This window comes from Sitodiplosis mosellana, unplaced genomic scaffold (genome assembly GCF_009176505.1).
Source record: "Sitodiplosis mosellana isolate CC-2019 unplaced genomic scaffold, AAFC_SMos_1.0 Smas_scaffold_6197, whole genome shotgun sequence".
NCBI lineage: Eukaryota > Metazoa > Arthropoda > Insecta > Diptera > Cecidomyiidae > Sitodiplosis > Sitodiplosis mosellana.
In genome coordinates, this window is record NW_022601438.1 from 2,923,663 (window position 1) to 2,940,487 (window position 16,825).

Sequence of the window (16,825 nt, forward strand, 5' to 3'; positions counted from 1 at the left end):
GTGCGCATACATATCGACTATAGCAACCGCCCAATGACATAAATATACCCATTTCCATTTATTATTCTGTTTCTGTGTGTGCGTGGCGAAAATGTTCACTTTAACTTTTGTGCATATCATAAATGCACAAATTGCAAGTGAATTAAAAAAAGCGTTGGAAATGCGTGTGTGCACCACGACGCAAACACAAACAAACAGACACATTCATTAAACGAATAACACGAGGATTATTAAGTGTATATAATTGATTTTGAACAGAACGAATGAAAAAAAAAAAAAACGATAGAAGAGAACTTGTGCAAAGTGCAGAAAATGATGGTTCTTGATTCTCGAACAAATGCCGAAATAGACAAACAACTCATCAAAAATATTCATTTATGGCAGATATATTTAATGTTTGCATTGACTCTACGTAGCCGCAGCGAAACAAAAAACAAGACCACAGAGTGTCGCTTTGCTCCGCTCTGCGTTCTTGAGATTTTAGTTACTTAATCTATTTTGTTGTTTCACAACAAACTATTTTTTGGCGCACTACATGAAATGTATTTGAATGTCCGAGAATGAAAACGCAACTTCTATTCACAACACATATAAGTGAAACAAAAATAAAAAATTTATTGAAATGAAACAACAAAATCGAATTTTTTCAAAGTGTAACATCGGTATGTTGTTACACTTACTACATACCGATGTTACACTTTAAAAAAATCTTTTTTGTTGTTACACTTTGAAATATATATTTGTTTATATGTGTTGTGAATAGAAGTTGCGTTTTCATTCTCGGACATTCATTTAATCAACTTTGAAGTAATATATTTATTTGCAAAATGAATTAAAAGATCTTGGTTTAATTTCTTTTTTGAAATATACTGCCTTTGGTTTAAATTAAATAAATAATATGAGCATAAAATTCGAATTCACCATAATTTGTTTCAACACTCAAAAAGTATCTAGGAAAAAAAAGAGCCGATTAGTAGCTCTACATTTCATGTAGTGCTAAAAACGAGCAAAATGATGCAAGAGAAAAAAAATTGATGCAAATTAGACAAATATAATACATACATACACGCAGATACCCAAGGTGGATCGAAAGGAGAGAAGAAAAAAAAAAAACCAGAACAACATCTAAATAAACGGTTTTTCCATTATGATTCGACACAGATTTTTGTGCATATTTTGGTGTGTGTGGCTCCCGTTCAAATTCATTATGCAAAGAATTTATCTGTATCGCCTAAGAACTGATGTAAAGATGAAAAGGCGTTATCGCGCGTTTGGACACACTAAAGCCGTCCCAAGTTGTGTCATGTCCGTTCCGATCGACTGTCAAAGAGTATTATTTAAAAACTAAACAGCAACCAACAACAACAACGAAAAAAAGTCCAATGCAAACATTGCACAAAACCGAATTTGATAGAGTCAGGCCGTTTTTTTTTTCATTTCGTCGTTGTCGTTGTCAACTGACTTGGACTTTGTTACACGCAATTAATTACTTGCGTATGTCGTATTGGGAAAAAGTTCGAACTTGCCGTTTGTTATTACAAATTCAAGTGAACTGTCTATTGAGGCGTGTGCGCGCTCGCGCACACATACACACACACACTCAGTACTGGTCACACATCACAAGCATATAGGGACTGAATTGATCGCTGACAAAAAGTTTTGGTTGAGTTTGTTTCGCAATGCGATTCCGTAGCTTCGGCAGGCAACTCGTTTTGGATTCTGCAAAGAAGACGAACAGAGAAAAAAAAAAAGACGAATCGCAGAAGAAGAAAAACGATGCACGCATAATGCATTCAGCCAAGAATTACGCATTGTTAACAGAGAGCCAGAGCTAGCTAAATAGCCGAGTAGCTTTTCTTTATACCATTTATAACGAATTAGGTTAATTATTCCAAAAATAGCAAATGAAGCGAGAAAAGAAGAGAAAAAAAACGAACAAACCGAGTATAAGCATTTAGAACGAATGCGTGTCTGAAAAATATGTGCTTGGATGCCATTAATATGCGCACAATTTCAAATTTCATCCGCAAATCTTAGATGAACGGGCGCACGATAACGTTGTGCTTTTGCGCGTTCGAGCGACAAACCGCAAGAACCAGACATTTGAAGAAAAAAAACCTCGAGAAAATGGATTGAATTCTTGCACTCAAAATGCGCACAAAGGAGCGGAACACGAACGAAATGAAGAAAAAAAGGGGTTCCACATGCGTCGTCATTCACGCACACAATACTCCAACCTAAAACATACAATGGAATAGAGAGAAAAAAAATGAAGAAGAATGATTTACTACGAAATAGAATTTAATAAAAATAATAAACAATGTAAACCAACAAATTTATAATCAAGCACATCGTTTTTATTTGTTTTTTTCGTTGCTGTTCCGTTCACTTCGACTACTACTATTTTAATTGGTGAGCTGCGAAATGAACGAGCGGTGAGTGCAAGAAAATAAAAAGAAGAAATAACGAACTCAAACTGAAATTTAATTGAAATATTATGTGTATGAGATAACGATAAACTAATATTGTCTTCCATATCAGTTGTGCAATGCACACACAAACACACAACTCTTTGATTTCGAGCTTTGTTTTCCACGTTCTATCTATCTATCTCTTTGTGACTTGTCTGTGGATTGTTTTGATCGCTCATCTTGCACCGTTTCTTTCTTGTGTTTTATTCTTTTCGCTGGCTCGCTATCTCTGTCTCTCCCCCTTTCCCACTCTCTTTCTCTCTCTCTCACTCTATTTTCTCACTTCCAGTTACGTTGTATCTCTGCTGCGTTTGCACGATTATTTCCAACCGAAAACAGGAAAAAAAAAATTGCAACTTGAATTATACCAAAGTAGTTTTGCTTTAAATGCATTTATTTAGTGCACTCAACTCAATGATCGCTAGCACGTTCACGTTTTGAAATGAGTACGGAACGGAAAAGTGTGCACATTGAATCATAAACGGAGAAAGAAAAGAAATGGCTTGAGAGAAATGTAGACAGAATAGAGATGAGTACAATAAATAAAAAAAAAACAATTATATGAACCTGATTTAGTCGAAATTAAATTATGATATCTAAAACTGTGTCGAGCATCTTTTTCTTCGTCTTAGTGCCATCGAAGCATTTTTGCAGACGTTGATTTGGGATTTTTGTGAATGCGAAATCGATCAATGTTCTGTTTAAGCAATTGCAAATGATGATTCGTACATAATCGATCCGTTTTGTTGTTGTTGTTTTCGTTGTCGCATGTTACCTCCAGTAGATGAGCCCAAACAGCTAAAAAGAGAAAGAGCGTCAAACAGTAGCTAGGCTTCATGTGTCTTATGAACGTTAATTGAAAAAATTTCATTGCACTAAAGAACGGACAGCATTGTGTTGTAGCATTTACAAAATATTACCGAACTTGCAATTTACATGCACAGCGATATGTAAGCCGTTCATTCGCGCTCGCTACCTCGGTTACTCATAATAATGATCGGCCCATTGAATCATATTACTGCTAGCAATGTACATGCAGATAGTCCGTTTATCTGTGCGCTTGATGTAATATTGTTCATCAATACATTTTGCGGCCCGTTGTCGATGTTTCAATTGGGTGTTTTCTCTCTCTCTCTCTCTCTCCCTCTCTCTCTCTCTCTCTCTCTCTCTCTCTCTCTCTCTCTCTCTCTCTTTCGCTTTCCTTTCTCTTGATATATTCCATATTTCTATTCACGCTAAATGAATCTATTTTGCCTGGCTACTATGCGATTTTTTTTTCGTCTATTCATCCGTTATTCGTTCAAACGCTTATCGAACACATTTTTCTAATGTAATTTCGGTGGATGAGTGTGTATGTAATTTTTTTTCTCTTTTGCTTCTCTTCAATAAATTTAGTGTATGTTTGGTTTTTTTTTATTACTTTTTTCCGTTCGTTTCTTTTCTGTCGCTCATTTTACGGCCATTGCAATCAATCGAGTCCATCATCGCGAAGTACAAAATATGTGTGGAAATGTTACGAGAAAGAAGCAAAACCAACAGCAACAACAAAAATGCCAGAGCCTATAACTATCATATTACCGCGAGCTGTTATTATTAAACTTAAATAATAAATATATTTATTAGTTTTATACATACATCGGACGCGGTCAGTGTGTGTGTGTGTGTATTTGTGTGTGTGCGACGGTCAGCTTGTATTTTCGATGGAAAATAGGGAGCGAGATATAGTGAGTGAGAGAAAGAGAAAGAGCCTCCCGCTATAAATTGTACATTTTTGTGATATAATCAATCGTGGAGCTGGTCCGGTATTAGCTGCTTCTATTGACCGAATAAATATTAGATGGAAATGTATACATCGGAGAGAGTGAGCGCGACCGCGATCGCGCACAAACCACGACATGTTTATGTACAATAGACAGAAAAAGACGCAACACAAAACGACGACGACGACAACAACAAAAGACTTTAGATTGTTTTTTGTTCGTTCAAGTATTTTGTAATTCTGGATTATTTCACTATTATATCATTATCAAAATCGATGAACCCAATCCCAATGTCCAATTTATGAATCCATTTCCCAAGAAATCTTATTTACCGATAAAGCCACCTACTCGTGCGCTCGCGCTCAAATACACACACAGTTTGACCGACCGAATGTTCGTTCGTATGTGATGTGTAACCAAATCGGGCCGAAAACTATTTGCTTGGACAAAGCATCGCTGAATAACAACAGAAGCTAAAATCCGTTTATGCTTTTTGATTTGATAAAAAAGCGAGCCATTATACAAACTCTTTCACTGAATTTAACGGTACTTTGTTCATAAGAACCGATTATTATCGAGTAAATTGTGCGATCGAAATGCCATGTCCTTTTTTTTATTCTACATTGAATGTTCAATTTTTTTTTCGCAGCTAAACGCCATATCATTGCATTTATGATGGAAAAAATATTTTAAAAATTTTGGTGTTGCATGAATAAAACGAAATGTTTCGGCTTGTTAAATGTTGCATCCACGTACGGAGCATCTTAGAGGCTTTTTGCCAGTGAGCGCAGTCAAGTCTATCAACTTTGAATGCATATCAAATGCGAATTACAAGCCAAGTCCACAAGCAGACGAACAGAGCACCGAAATGTGTGTTGGCTTTTTGTTCGGGTATACAATGGGATTAGCCAAATAAATTATGTATGAATTTTGCTGTTGCTTTGATCGATGGCGTTTGCTGGAAATACGTATACGGAGAGAGAGAGAGAGAGAGAGAGAGAGAGAGAGATAGAGCGAGTGCGTTGTGTGTATGTCTGTGTGTATTTTACAATTCAATTTGCAAAACGATAGCCATGAATAGAACCAAAAGTTGGATATGCGATATGGAATGCAATGTGCCATTGTTCATGTGCACAGATATTCAAATCATACAAGTACATACTTCGACACATGAAGGCAGAGAATATGCCGCATTAACCATTAACCGAAAAAAAAACAACAACAACGAAATCGACTATAACATACACATATGGAGAGAGAACAGAATAGGGCGATCATGCCCACAACAAACAGAACTTGAACCATTCAACAAAAACCATTCTCGAGCAGAGCCCAACAAAGTCGATACAGTTCATTTTTCTAGCTTCTCGCTCGCCGCTCGCTTGCTCGCTCGCACCATCATTTCCATTTATTCGCAGTAATTGTTTAATAATAATAATTGTATTAGCATATGTTCGTATCGGCCAACGATATGTACTGCAATTGCTTGGTTCATGTGCTCTATCGTATAGAATTGAGTGAATTTTTGTTTTTTTCGTTGGTTCATTCGCTGCTTATATATTAGACGTTAGATCCACACTTGCTCATTCGCTGCACATACACACGGTGTTTGTGTGTGTCGGAAAGAAAGAGAGCATGCGAGCGTGTAAGCGATCGCAAAGTGCGCACTCTACTGCTGCGGCTGTTGCCCGTTCTATATCCATTCGGCGTTTGGTGTGTGTATAGAATTAGATTCCGTGGCCGTACTGTACTTGTCGTTTTGTTGTCGGTTCTGTCGGTATTTTGTTTTCTCTCTATGCCAATGTATACGGTAAAAACCGTTGCGAACTAGTCTATTTCATAGCTCCGCTATTAAATCCGAAATATCCATCCATGCAGCAGCAGCGGCAGCAGTGTGCCTAGAGAGCCACTGTGCCAATGCACATACATGTGTGTTCGTGTGCCCTTATGTACAATTGGATTGATTGCGTTGCGGTGCGCCTCTCACATTATTTCATACAGTGCTCTGCTCTGCTCTGTTGTTACTGTTACTGCTGTTGCCGTTGTTGTTTCTATTGCTGTTTGGCACTGTCAGTGCTTCTGGTACAAATGTTTTTGGTTCTTTTATAGATGGGCTGGTGTATTCAATTCATGCAGTCCGAATGTATCCACAACACACAGTGCGCTTCATTCGCATAGCGTGCGACCCAATACACTAACACACACACACACAGCGCCAACTTTCGTTCGAGCTTTAGCCAAACAAGAGAACATCACAAAAATATAAACCTTTAAGTGCTGTACTATTTTTGGTGTGTCTTAAAAGAACAATCGTGTGTGTTAAAAAACATTCTCTAACATTTTTAACTATAATTGGCTATTTTTCTGGAATTGAATCGTATTGGCTTGTTGCCATATTGAGAATTTTCTTTCAAAATTGTTGAAAACGGTCGTTTCAAACCAAACATTCAAACCGTACTCGTACGCTAAAGATTTTTTCCATTGTATGCATTCTGTACACATGCGAATATACGGCAAACGCGCACAAGAGCAAAAGAATCATATCGAAAAGAAAAACAACACCAACAACAATGAACGGCAAAGCAAAGCAGCGGCAGCAGCAGCAGCAACAACAACAGCAATAGCGACACAGCTACGAAACACACAGCAGCAGCGCGGCGGCACTCACAACGGCTACGAAAAGAGTAGTGGAAAATTGTGTATGCTTTGGCTATACGACTGAAAACCACAGTCTTTAAACGAACACTGTGTCGATCACACCGAACATTAAATCACACACCAAATACATTTTGTTGATGAATGTACTCGAACTGCGCTGCTCTATGCTCTCGCCGAAACAAAAAGAACGGTATACAGTGAACGAATTGAGCGAAAAGCCAGTATAAACGATAAAGGAACAAAAAAAAAAAATAGTGCTGCATACACGTGCCGGGTGGATATTTGTTTCGTTTTCTGTTGTTTTCATCATTAATTTTTCATCTCGCACACAGTCGATTAATTCTTGTTTGCTAGCGAAAATTCCGATAGAAATTTATGAAATGAAAATTTTATCGAAAAGATGCGATTAAAATGAACAATTTGCAGTGACAAATACACACACGGTTATTTCATTCATTTTCTTATTCGAAACGAATGAAAAGACAATTTAGTGTGAGCAACGAAAACAACGACGACGATATTTGGTCAAGTGGACATATATCGTGTGCGAATGCACTTGATTTGTGTGTCAAAACATTGAAGTGGCTAATGCGTAATTTTTACACTGAAAGAAACAAAATCAAAAAGAACGGAAATTAGATCACACATAGAGCACAATAATAGGAGAAGAAGAAGAAAAATTATAATTCTGCGTGCAACTGCGTGCAACTTACATCTATCACACATTCGCTCAAGTGTATGTGTGACTGTGTATGACAAGATAATGTGTATTATGGCAAAAAAAAAACAAAACTATGATTGCACTATGTGAAGTGTGTGTTTTTAGATTGTTGAGACAGTGAAAAGAAGCATTAGAATTCGGACATGTGATACGGTGCATGCAAACGGTTTATTTTTGAGTTTGGGTTAATTTATTCGTTGTGTGAAGTTTTTTTTTTTGGCGGAAAGAACAAAAAAAAAAGCGACGAAGAAGTGGAGAGGATTTAATAATTGATTGGACAAAGAAATTGCATTTATTTTGGAATCGATGATGACAACCGTGGCGATCACGGCATAACAATTACACTCTAGTACGGATTCTCAATTGCCGAATTCGTATTGTTCTGGACATACAGAATCTGGTGCTATCAGCCGCATGCAAAGCCAAAACAATTCAATCCAAAGATAAAACGATAATTGAATGTTTGTTGTCGACAAATTGAATGCATCATTTATTCCATTCACAAATCGATACAGATGGACACGCGTTACAGCAAACTAATCGAAAGACACACAGTGATTTTTACGTAAAGAAACGAAAGAAAAAAAAAACATAACCGAAGCATACTGAAACCAAAAACAGCCAAACCAAACATAAGTTGTGAATCGTGAACCGAATCTGAAGAAAAAGCAAAAAAGCATACAACCAACAGCGTCTTAGTCTACAATAAAAAAAATAAGTGATTGTACAACAAACAAGAGTAATCATAATTACTGGTATCACCGAGCAGAAAAACGCGAATAAAATATATTTTAAACAGCAATAAAAAAATGAATAAAGCAACGAAAAAAATCATATAAATAAAAACACTGGTTTTAAAATATATATATATATATATACTGAAAACTAAACGAAGTGTGCGACAAAATACTATAACAGCACTTAAAACAACAGAAGCAAAACATTTCTCCTGAACAGTGCATAAAAGTCGAGAAAAGGAAAGACATATCCATACATACATAATATCGAACGAAAGGCATGTTTACAAGTTGATTCGAGTTCGATTTTTTTCTCTTTCTCTTTTAATTCCGTTTTTTCCAATTTTTTTTCTGTTGAAATTCTCTGCTGTTGATCGTCCGAATGCTTAAACCAAATATTATACAATTTGACACGGAGTGAAAACAATAAACTTATTCAAAATATATATAATACACTCGTCGATCTTTGTTGTTGTTACTGTTGAACAAGAAACTGGTTGCAAAGCGCGAACGAACTTTTGTGCATAAATTATTTGTCACCAGGCTACGCGGCTTTTAATTCTCTCCAGAGCAGCAGCCACAGAGAACTTTGCCAATATAAATAAAGTACCGCAGTATTCAATGCAATTGTTTATGTGTGTATTATCGTGCCTTTGTAACGACAACAACAAAAACGTCGGTTCGTGAATCTCATGTGCACTCAATTGCAATTTTGCATATAGGTGAAGTGATTTTAAGCTCGCCGTAATTCGGGTATAATCATCAGTAAGCACTCACCACAGTGGATCCAACATAATTTTCATTCATCAATTAACATTGAACGAAAGCGGGCGAGCAAAAAAGAGAAACAACGTGCGAATAAGGGCCGTTCCCTCCGGATTTGCTTGTTTGCAACTGAAGAATCAAAAACGTAATTAGATTTCACACTGAATTAAATCTTTGTGTCAATTGAATCGGCGAAATAGCGTCGAATCGCCTCAAACTCATTTAGTGCTACGCGACCAACGAACCACTCTCACAACGTTCGGAGGACTTAAAGCAGCCGCATTTTATTTGAAATGCATTCGAATGGTAAATGGAATTTTGTGCTTTAGAAAGAAAAAAAAAAGACCGGGATGAAAAGAAAAATTGGCCAATTCGTGCCAAATCATCCGCAAAATGAACGCCCGGAATATTTTTTCGAAACCTATTAAAAACGATTACACGATTGCCCAACAAAATTGTCGAATTTTACGTTAGACACATTATGGTGTGTCGATAATGCTCATTTAACGATCGAACTTTACATACATTTTCCACACCGATTGACTGTTCGCTTTTCTTCCTCCAAAGAGGTTTTAACTTGAATCTGTCATTAAAACCATGTATCATCACTTTTACTCAACCAAAAACTTTTATACTGTCCACAAAATTTTTCAACGTTCGACTGAAACAATGGCCAGATAACACAAAACAACCAACAAAAAAAATAATATTAGTCCCGAAAAAATGTAATTACTTCCGTATAAACAATAACTGTTCTGCAAGTGACAGTACCGTTATCTCACGCATCGCATTCCGAAATCATGAAAACAGTTATCCCACTTTTGATATGTCTATAAAAAAAACCAAACTCAACTCAGCCACATCATACACACACAGCCTCGGTCTCTCATAATTTCCACGAATTGTTTCGTTAGTTCTTGCAAAGCCTGTCGAATTTATTTTGAAGAGTCTATTGACGCATTTTACTTGTAATTTCTTCGCTTTTTCATTCTTTTCCTCCCTTTTTCTCTCTCTCTCTCTCTCTCTCTCTCTCTCTCTCTCTCTCTCTCTCTCTCTCTCTCTCTCTCTCTCTCTCTCATACGGTCGTTGTCTCATTCATTCAATCAAACGGTTGGCCAAATCGAAATGTAACAAATCGACCCATTCAACGATATACCGTTCATTACTGAAACACCGAGAAAGCAATCAAAAATACGAGTACACACAAATTCTCAAGTCGTTTTCCATTTCTTATGTTTCTTCTCTTCATTCCCATAACAAAACCGAATTGCTCTTTGAAGAGAAAAAATAAAACTGTATCGGAAAAAAGCGAATGATTACAAAAATAGAAGTAAAACGCGATTACTTGTGCGATGACGAGATGTATACGAGTGTGTTATTATTTATCGCCAAATTAAGGTGTATCGAATCACAGATGAAAACACGAACCAAACAATAAACAAACATTTTCGAATGATGTGCATCGTTGTGTGTATGTGTGTGTGTGTGTGTATGCTGGAACGTGTTTTTGTTATTGTTGTTGCTGTTCATTTAGAACCGGCTAAAGTAGAGAGAGAGAGAGAAAAAAAGAGTAAAAAAAGACGTTGAACATTTTCACAAGTTCATGATTCAAGCTGCACGAAAAAGAAGCAAAAGGAAAAAAAATACGCGCGCAATCTGGACGATTTGTTTCGATTAAGAAAATGCACTGACTTTAGCGTTCTAACTTGAGTCTGCAATCAAAAAGCAACACCGAACACTTCGGTGTATTTTCGTACAAAATGAATTGAGCTGCGCGAAAGAGAAAAAGCCAGTTATCTGAAGATGAAAGAACGAAAGAAAAAAACGTTGTAGCATGAAAAAAAAACGGAAACCATGATTCATCCGAAGAGATAGAGAAAGAAAGAATGAAAAAAAGACGAGCCAGATAGAAAAGAAGATGTAACAGCTATTTTATTACACATAACGGTCAAACAAATGTTTACAAGAAATTTCGGTATTTTCATCTGGTTATTTTTTTTTCGCTTGCTAGCTGTAATTCATTTGTCGTCGCTATGGTTTTTTCTTCGTTTCGCTGGCCATTTATTTTAATACTTACTATTTTTTCTTCATGTTTCTTTCTTTTTATTATTATTATTCCGGCAAAAGTTCAACGACAACTCTCGAAAATGACTGTTATGGAAAAAAAAAATTACAATCACTTTGAACCATCTTGCTTACGAAAATATTTCTACCGCACAAAACAGTCATCATGTTCCAGGCAAACACGAAAAATTCTAGTGAGAGAATAAACGCGACGGATTCATTTCTCGATGACTCTTGTCATAATATTTCTGAAATGGTTTTTACGCCAGAAAAAAAAAGAACAGTAAACACAGTCAGACTTCAAATTATTTCAAAACCATTTTCCCTGTTTTCTCGCAATGTTTGACCAGACACACACATAGAGAGAGAGAGAGAGAGAGATTCAATTCACATTTTTCTGTCTCATTCCTTTCCTTTTTTTTATCACATGAAACGGCAATTTCAGGACAAGAATGCTAAGTGAAAAAAAGTGGAAAATAATTTTGCACGAATGTCAAATAAGAATTTGACATATGACACACGGAATGTGTCTGGGCCATGGAAATTTAAAGCCAATTAATTTCAACTATACACGAGCGGGTAGCAGCAGTAGAAGAAGGAAATCGAAATGCATCTGTTTTTCATTCATCATTCATTTGTGTTTTAATTCATTCCGCGAATATTTGCGTGAAATGAGCCGAACCAAACACAGAGAAGCCCAAAAGCCGGGTGTTGGCGGCGGCGGTGGCGACAAGAGTTTATGGCAATAAAATATGTGTGTAACAGCGTCAAATATTTATATACGTGTATCACAATTTAAAACACTTCGGCCGGCATTGATTGTTTTCGCTGAATTGAGTTTTTGTTATCGTTTGACGGCCGCCACGCTCACGTTCACATCTATATGGGGGTGACAATAAGAATAAGAGAGAAAGAATTAGAGCGAAAGAAAGGAGTGTTTGTGTGTGACTGGGTGACCGATTGATAAACACCGCATATGCTGTTCTTCCTTATTGAATTGGTCTTGTTTTGGTTTTTTTTTTCGTGTGTGAGACGCATCGATGCGCGCATGCGTTGATGTTGCCAAAGTGCATTACATCCGTGTGTGCCACGGTGCACCCTCTTCACATGACAGCACTATTTTGCGACGTACTACTTTTCGCAAAAGAATTCAACACTTGCTGTGTTCACAGTTTTCATCGTTTCTTTTCTGCACTCTGCCAATCGACCAATTAGGCAAAATAGCTTGGAATTCTGAGCACATATTGCTTGCACGGAACCTTTTTTTTGTCAACTGCTTCTTCTTATTTTTCCTTTGCTTCGCAATTCACAACAAAAGACTTTCTGAACTGAACTCTTCAGCAAGCTCTTTGGGAAACCTAACTGGAGAGCACGTTCGTTCATTGAGCTCGTCGGCTCACAACCATTGTGTTTTGTTTGCTCCCCCGTTTCACTCTTTAAGCAAGCGTATTATGTTAGCAATGCGTTGGAACATTTGCCAACTTGTGCAAATGCATCGGACACCGAGTGAATTTATGCAAATTAAGTCTAAATAATTGGCTTTAATTAGTAGCTTACAAATTAAATATATATACATATATGAGAATGCTCAGGCGCTCACCCCAATTTGAAATGCGATTCATGTACTCACCGTGATTTAATTACAGTTTAACGAAATCGAAGTGGCGAAAAATAGCAGCACCTGAAACACAGATGCACATTGAGAGAGAGTAACAGAGTCGCAGTACGATGTACGAGTGAGAACAGTGTGTAATATGCGTTTAACGTATTCTCTCACTTGAATCGCTTCGCATAGATGCCAAGTGGGTATGAGTGTGTGTATGCACCGAGAGAGAACACATGACATAATTCATGTGGCGTGCGCTCGACACTCATAGACCGCGATTCGATCGAGCGCAGGCAAAACGCCGATACATGCATGAACGTGAGCCCGAACACCGTTATCAAAAACGGTATTATTCTCTCTCTCTCTCTCTCTCTCTCTCTCTCTGTTTGATTTGATTGCGATTTGAATATGTGCATGTTAATGTACATGCGTGTGGTTTGTGCTATTTTTTTCTCTAATTGCATTGCTTCATGCTTTTCCGTCATAATATTTATATTTTTTACTGTTTCTTGAGCACATTTTCTCTTTCTATCTAATGCTCGAAAATGGTGGCTCGAATGTCAAAGTCCATGTGTATTCTAAATACGCCGAGTCATCTTCGTCTGTGCTTTTTATTTTCCCCGCCGTTTTTTTCTTCAGTTATTTTCTTACTTGTGCAAAACGCGTGCGGAAGGGTTATATCTTTTCGTGTGTCTTTTAATTTGGGAAAGCTTGTAAAACAACTCGTAAAACAGGTCAAAAAAAGAAGTTCACCGCAGTTCTGAATGTGGCAGCTTTTTTTCTTCTTTAGAAAAGTTGCTTGCATTTCTTTGTTCTTTCACATTTCCCGGGTTTCCCATCATCATCATCATCATCATCATCACCGTCATCCTCTTCCTCGTACTTTGTTTTCCCCATTATGCACATATTTCTTCAGGTTTTTTTATTCTTCTCTCCTGCTGCTTTTCATTTGCTGAGCAAGTAGCTGATTCTTTTCTTCGGGCTTATGTTTTTCTTTCGGTATCCATTGCGTGTTGCAATAATTACCCACACTCTTCTGCGTTTACATGCGATTCACTCATTTTTATATGTGTCACGCGTACAAAGGCAAATGAACAAAAAATACAACAACAACAGCAGCAGCAAAAAAGAATCACAGGCAAAAGCAGTCAGTGCGTTATGTGTTGTGCTGTGCTATGTGCAGCACCCGTGTACAAACAAATCAATGCACCTCAAAGAGATACAAACATTCGATGTATACACACAAACACATATACGCCAACCGATACAATATATTAGACAAGAAATAAAAAGGTGCGCGCAACACACAACATTAAAATGAAAGAACGAACGAACGAACGAACGAAGTAGAAGAGAATTGATGCGGGAATTGAACGTTGCGAATGCAATTGCAAATGAGAAAAATGAACGGTATCTCGATGGTACCGCAGAGCGTATGTTTTTAGGCACCTTTTGAAGTAGCCCGATACAGTCGACCAGAGAGATACTGTATTTTATTCGTCTTTTTTTCTTTCGTTCTCTCTTCTTCATTGTCGTCGTCGTCTTCTTCGTCTACTTCTTCTTCATTTTCAGCATTTATTATTGCTATTTTGCTACAATTTGTGTGTGAATGCATGCTAAAGCGCAATGCACAAAAACATCATCACGACACGAAATGTTTTGGGAAGCGCGCGCGTTGCACACACTTTATATTTTTTGCTGCTCTCTCTCTCTCTCTCTCTCTCTCTCTCTCTTTCCCGCTCGCTCTCTGCTGCCAATAAATCGGCTAGAATATTAATAGTGAAATGCAGTGCAGTAGAGTGGTGCGCGCGCGAGCGAAGAAGCTATCGTTTGGGCCAAAATGACACCAAAGAAACGTATACACATATCACATTGACTTGAACGAACGAACAACGACGCTATAATATAAAATCGAAAGAAGAGCGAAAAAAACACTTACACACATACACATACATACACACGCTATGGACGAATAACACACGATGTTCGACACGAACGAACAACCGAACGAACGATGTTACATTGTGACAGCGATGACTCTAGAATTATTATTATGTATTAAAGCATGTAACCGATGATGCATATTTTCCATTAAGTACAAAACTTATACCATTGCTTTGCAATTGCCATGTGAGCTGAAAACGGTTTGGTCGGTCGGTCGGTTGGTTTACGCTCGCTCGATCGCTTGCTCGCGCGCACACATTTCGCCTCTTACATAATCCCTTGTAAAGACGTCTTTCAGTGTTTTTGCCATTGTTTGTGTGTGCGAAAACGATGCGCTTTCACATAATACATACACACCCATGAACCTGTGTGCCGTATGAATATTGCTATAGCGCCCCACATGTGTATGTATATAATCTGCAATTGCTCGACTGTCATACATACTATATCTCTTGCTCTCATTGAATGTAGTGTGTACAACACGTAAAAATATCGAAATGTATCGATAGCAGCGGGCAAAAACGAATGTGCAAGCAGGAAAACGTGAAGGGAACAACAACAGTTGGCGTGAATTAAAACTGCGACAAATATGTTATTTATGGATATTTAAATGAAAGAAACACACGCCACAATAAACACATCGAAGCGGGTGCCGTTGAAGAGGGTGTCAGTCAGTGTGCTTGCAATGACACTGTTCGAGTCGAAAAGTTTCCGATAAAAGTTTGACTTGGATTGTTTGTTTAGAATACACCATAGAGTTGAGATATCCTACTTAAAAGGGAGAAACACGAATTGATTTTCATTCATAGAGTTGAAGCCCGATCCGTTGATGCTTTTCAGAAGCTCCCATTCACACAGCATTCGATGTGACTGTGTGAGTGAGTGTTTGTGTGTGTGTGTGTGTGTGTGTGTGTGTGTGTGTCTGTGTGATACATGTGGGTTTCGGTAGAGAAAGAAGGGAAAAAATGAAGTAAAATGCCGTTGGCAACGGAATAAAATGAATGTTTATGTAGCAAATGATGGCATGTTAGACACATTGATGGAAACGCTTTTTGTCCAAGGTATCATTATCATCGTCAGCATTGCCAAAAGTAACAATGATGTGGATATTGCGGCTTCGGTTCACAAGCTACGGCGGCGGCGGCAGCAGCAGCAGTAAGGCCAGCAAGCACATCGATGAAAATAGGAGGCTAGTCTCCAATATGCTATTCACTTGTGCAAATGTTGCATTTTGTAGTCATCGCCCTACATTCTTCCAATGTGTAATGCATTGAGTATACGACACCATGTTTGGCTTTTACTCGATTCGATTGCTGTTCTTCTATTCTTCTTCTTAGCCATGCCACACATTGGCTGTGTGTGAGTGTGTGTTTATGTGCGCTTTTTCCCTCGCAATATTCTCGATGTGCGCGTGTGTTTTGACTGTATGGCCATTTGCTAGTTTAGCCATTTCTTTTATGTATGGTTTATGTTGTTCTTTGCACCCGTTTCACGCTGGCTTGCCTCTACAATACGAAATGCATCCAACACATTGCATTAGCACTTAGTCGTTCGCCCGTTTGTTCGTTCATTCGATGCACGCGCGCTATTTCATCCATTACTCTTGTTTCGGTGTTGATGTTTTTTTTTTCTTCTTCTAAAACCTGCATTGCCAAGCGCTGCATTCATTCACACACTGGCAACGGACTGTCTCGAGATTGTGTGTAACTCGATGGAAAATCCATTTGCATCATACGCATCAAGCGCATTTTTCCACTTGTGGACGTTTTCCATCGATGTCAAAGCTAAGCACACCAACAACAAAACAGCAATCAACCAACCAACAACCACTCTCTTCTATACTTAGCACATTGAAAGAATGAATACTTGAATACAGAGACGTGTTTTGCAGAAAAAAAGCAAAGAAAACACATGCACATTGCATCGCATTTCCATAACACCCAGATTGTACATAACGTAATAGTCAAAATCAAAGTAAATATATACCCATCTTCATATAATCGCTTTGCTATTTGCTATCGAAACCTTTTTCTATTTCCTTCGTCGTCGTCGTCTCTCTCTCTCTCTCTCTCTCTCTCTCTCTCTCTCTCTCTCTCTCT

The 16,825-nt window shown here is 37.8% G+C and overlaps 1 protein-coding gene across 6 annotated transcripts in view; it reads left to right on the top strand.

Moving 5' to 3' along the window:
* Positions 1–16,825, top strand: part of LOC129577253 (probable nuclear hormone receptor HR3) — a 121,198-nt gene that overhangs the window by 22,221 nt on the left and 82,152 nt on the right. For 2 of the 6 annotated variants that reach the window (XM_055463975.1, XM_055463979.1), the window contains exon 1: positions 6,870–9,418. The exons of the other annotated variants lie outside the window; for them this stretch is intronic. The gene's annotated coding sequence lies outside the window, so the exon portion shown is untranslated. Of the gene's footprint in view, positions 1–6,869; positions 9,419–16,825 lie in introns of those variants that run through there. 6 annotated transcript variants of the gene reach the window in all.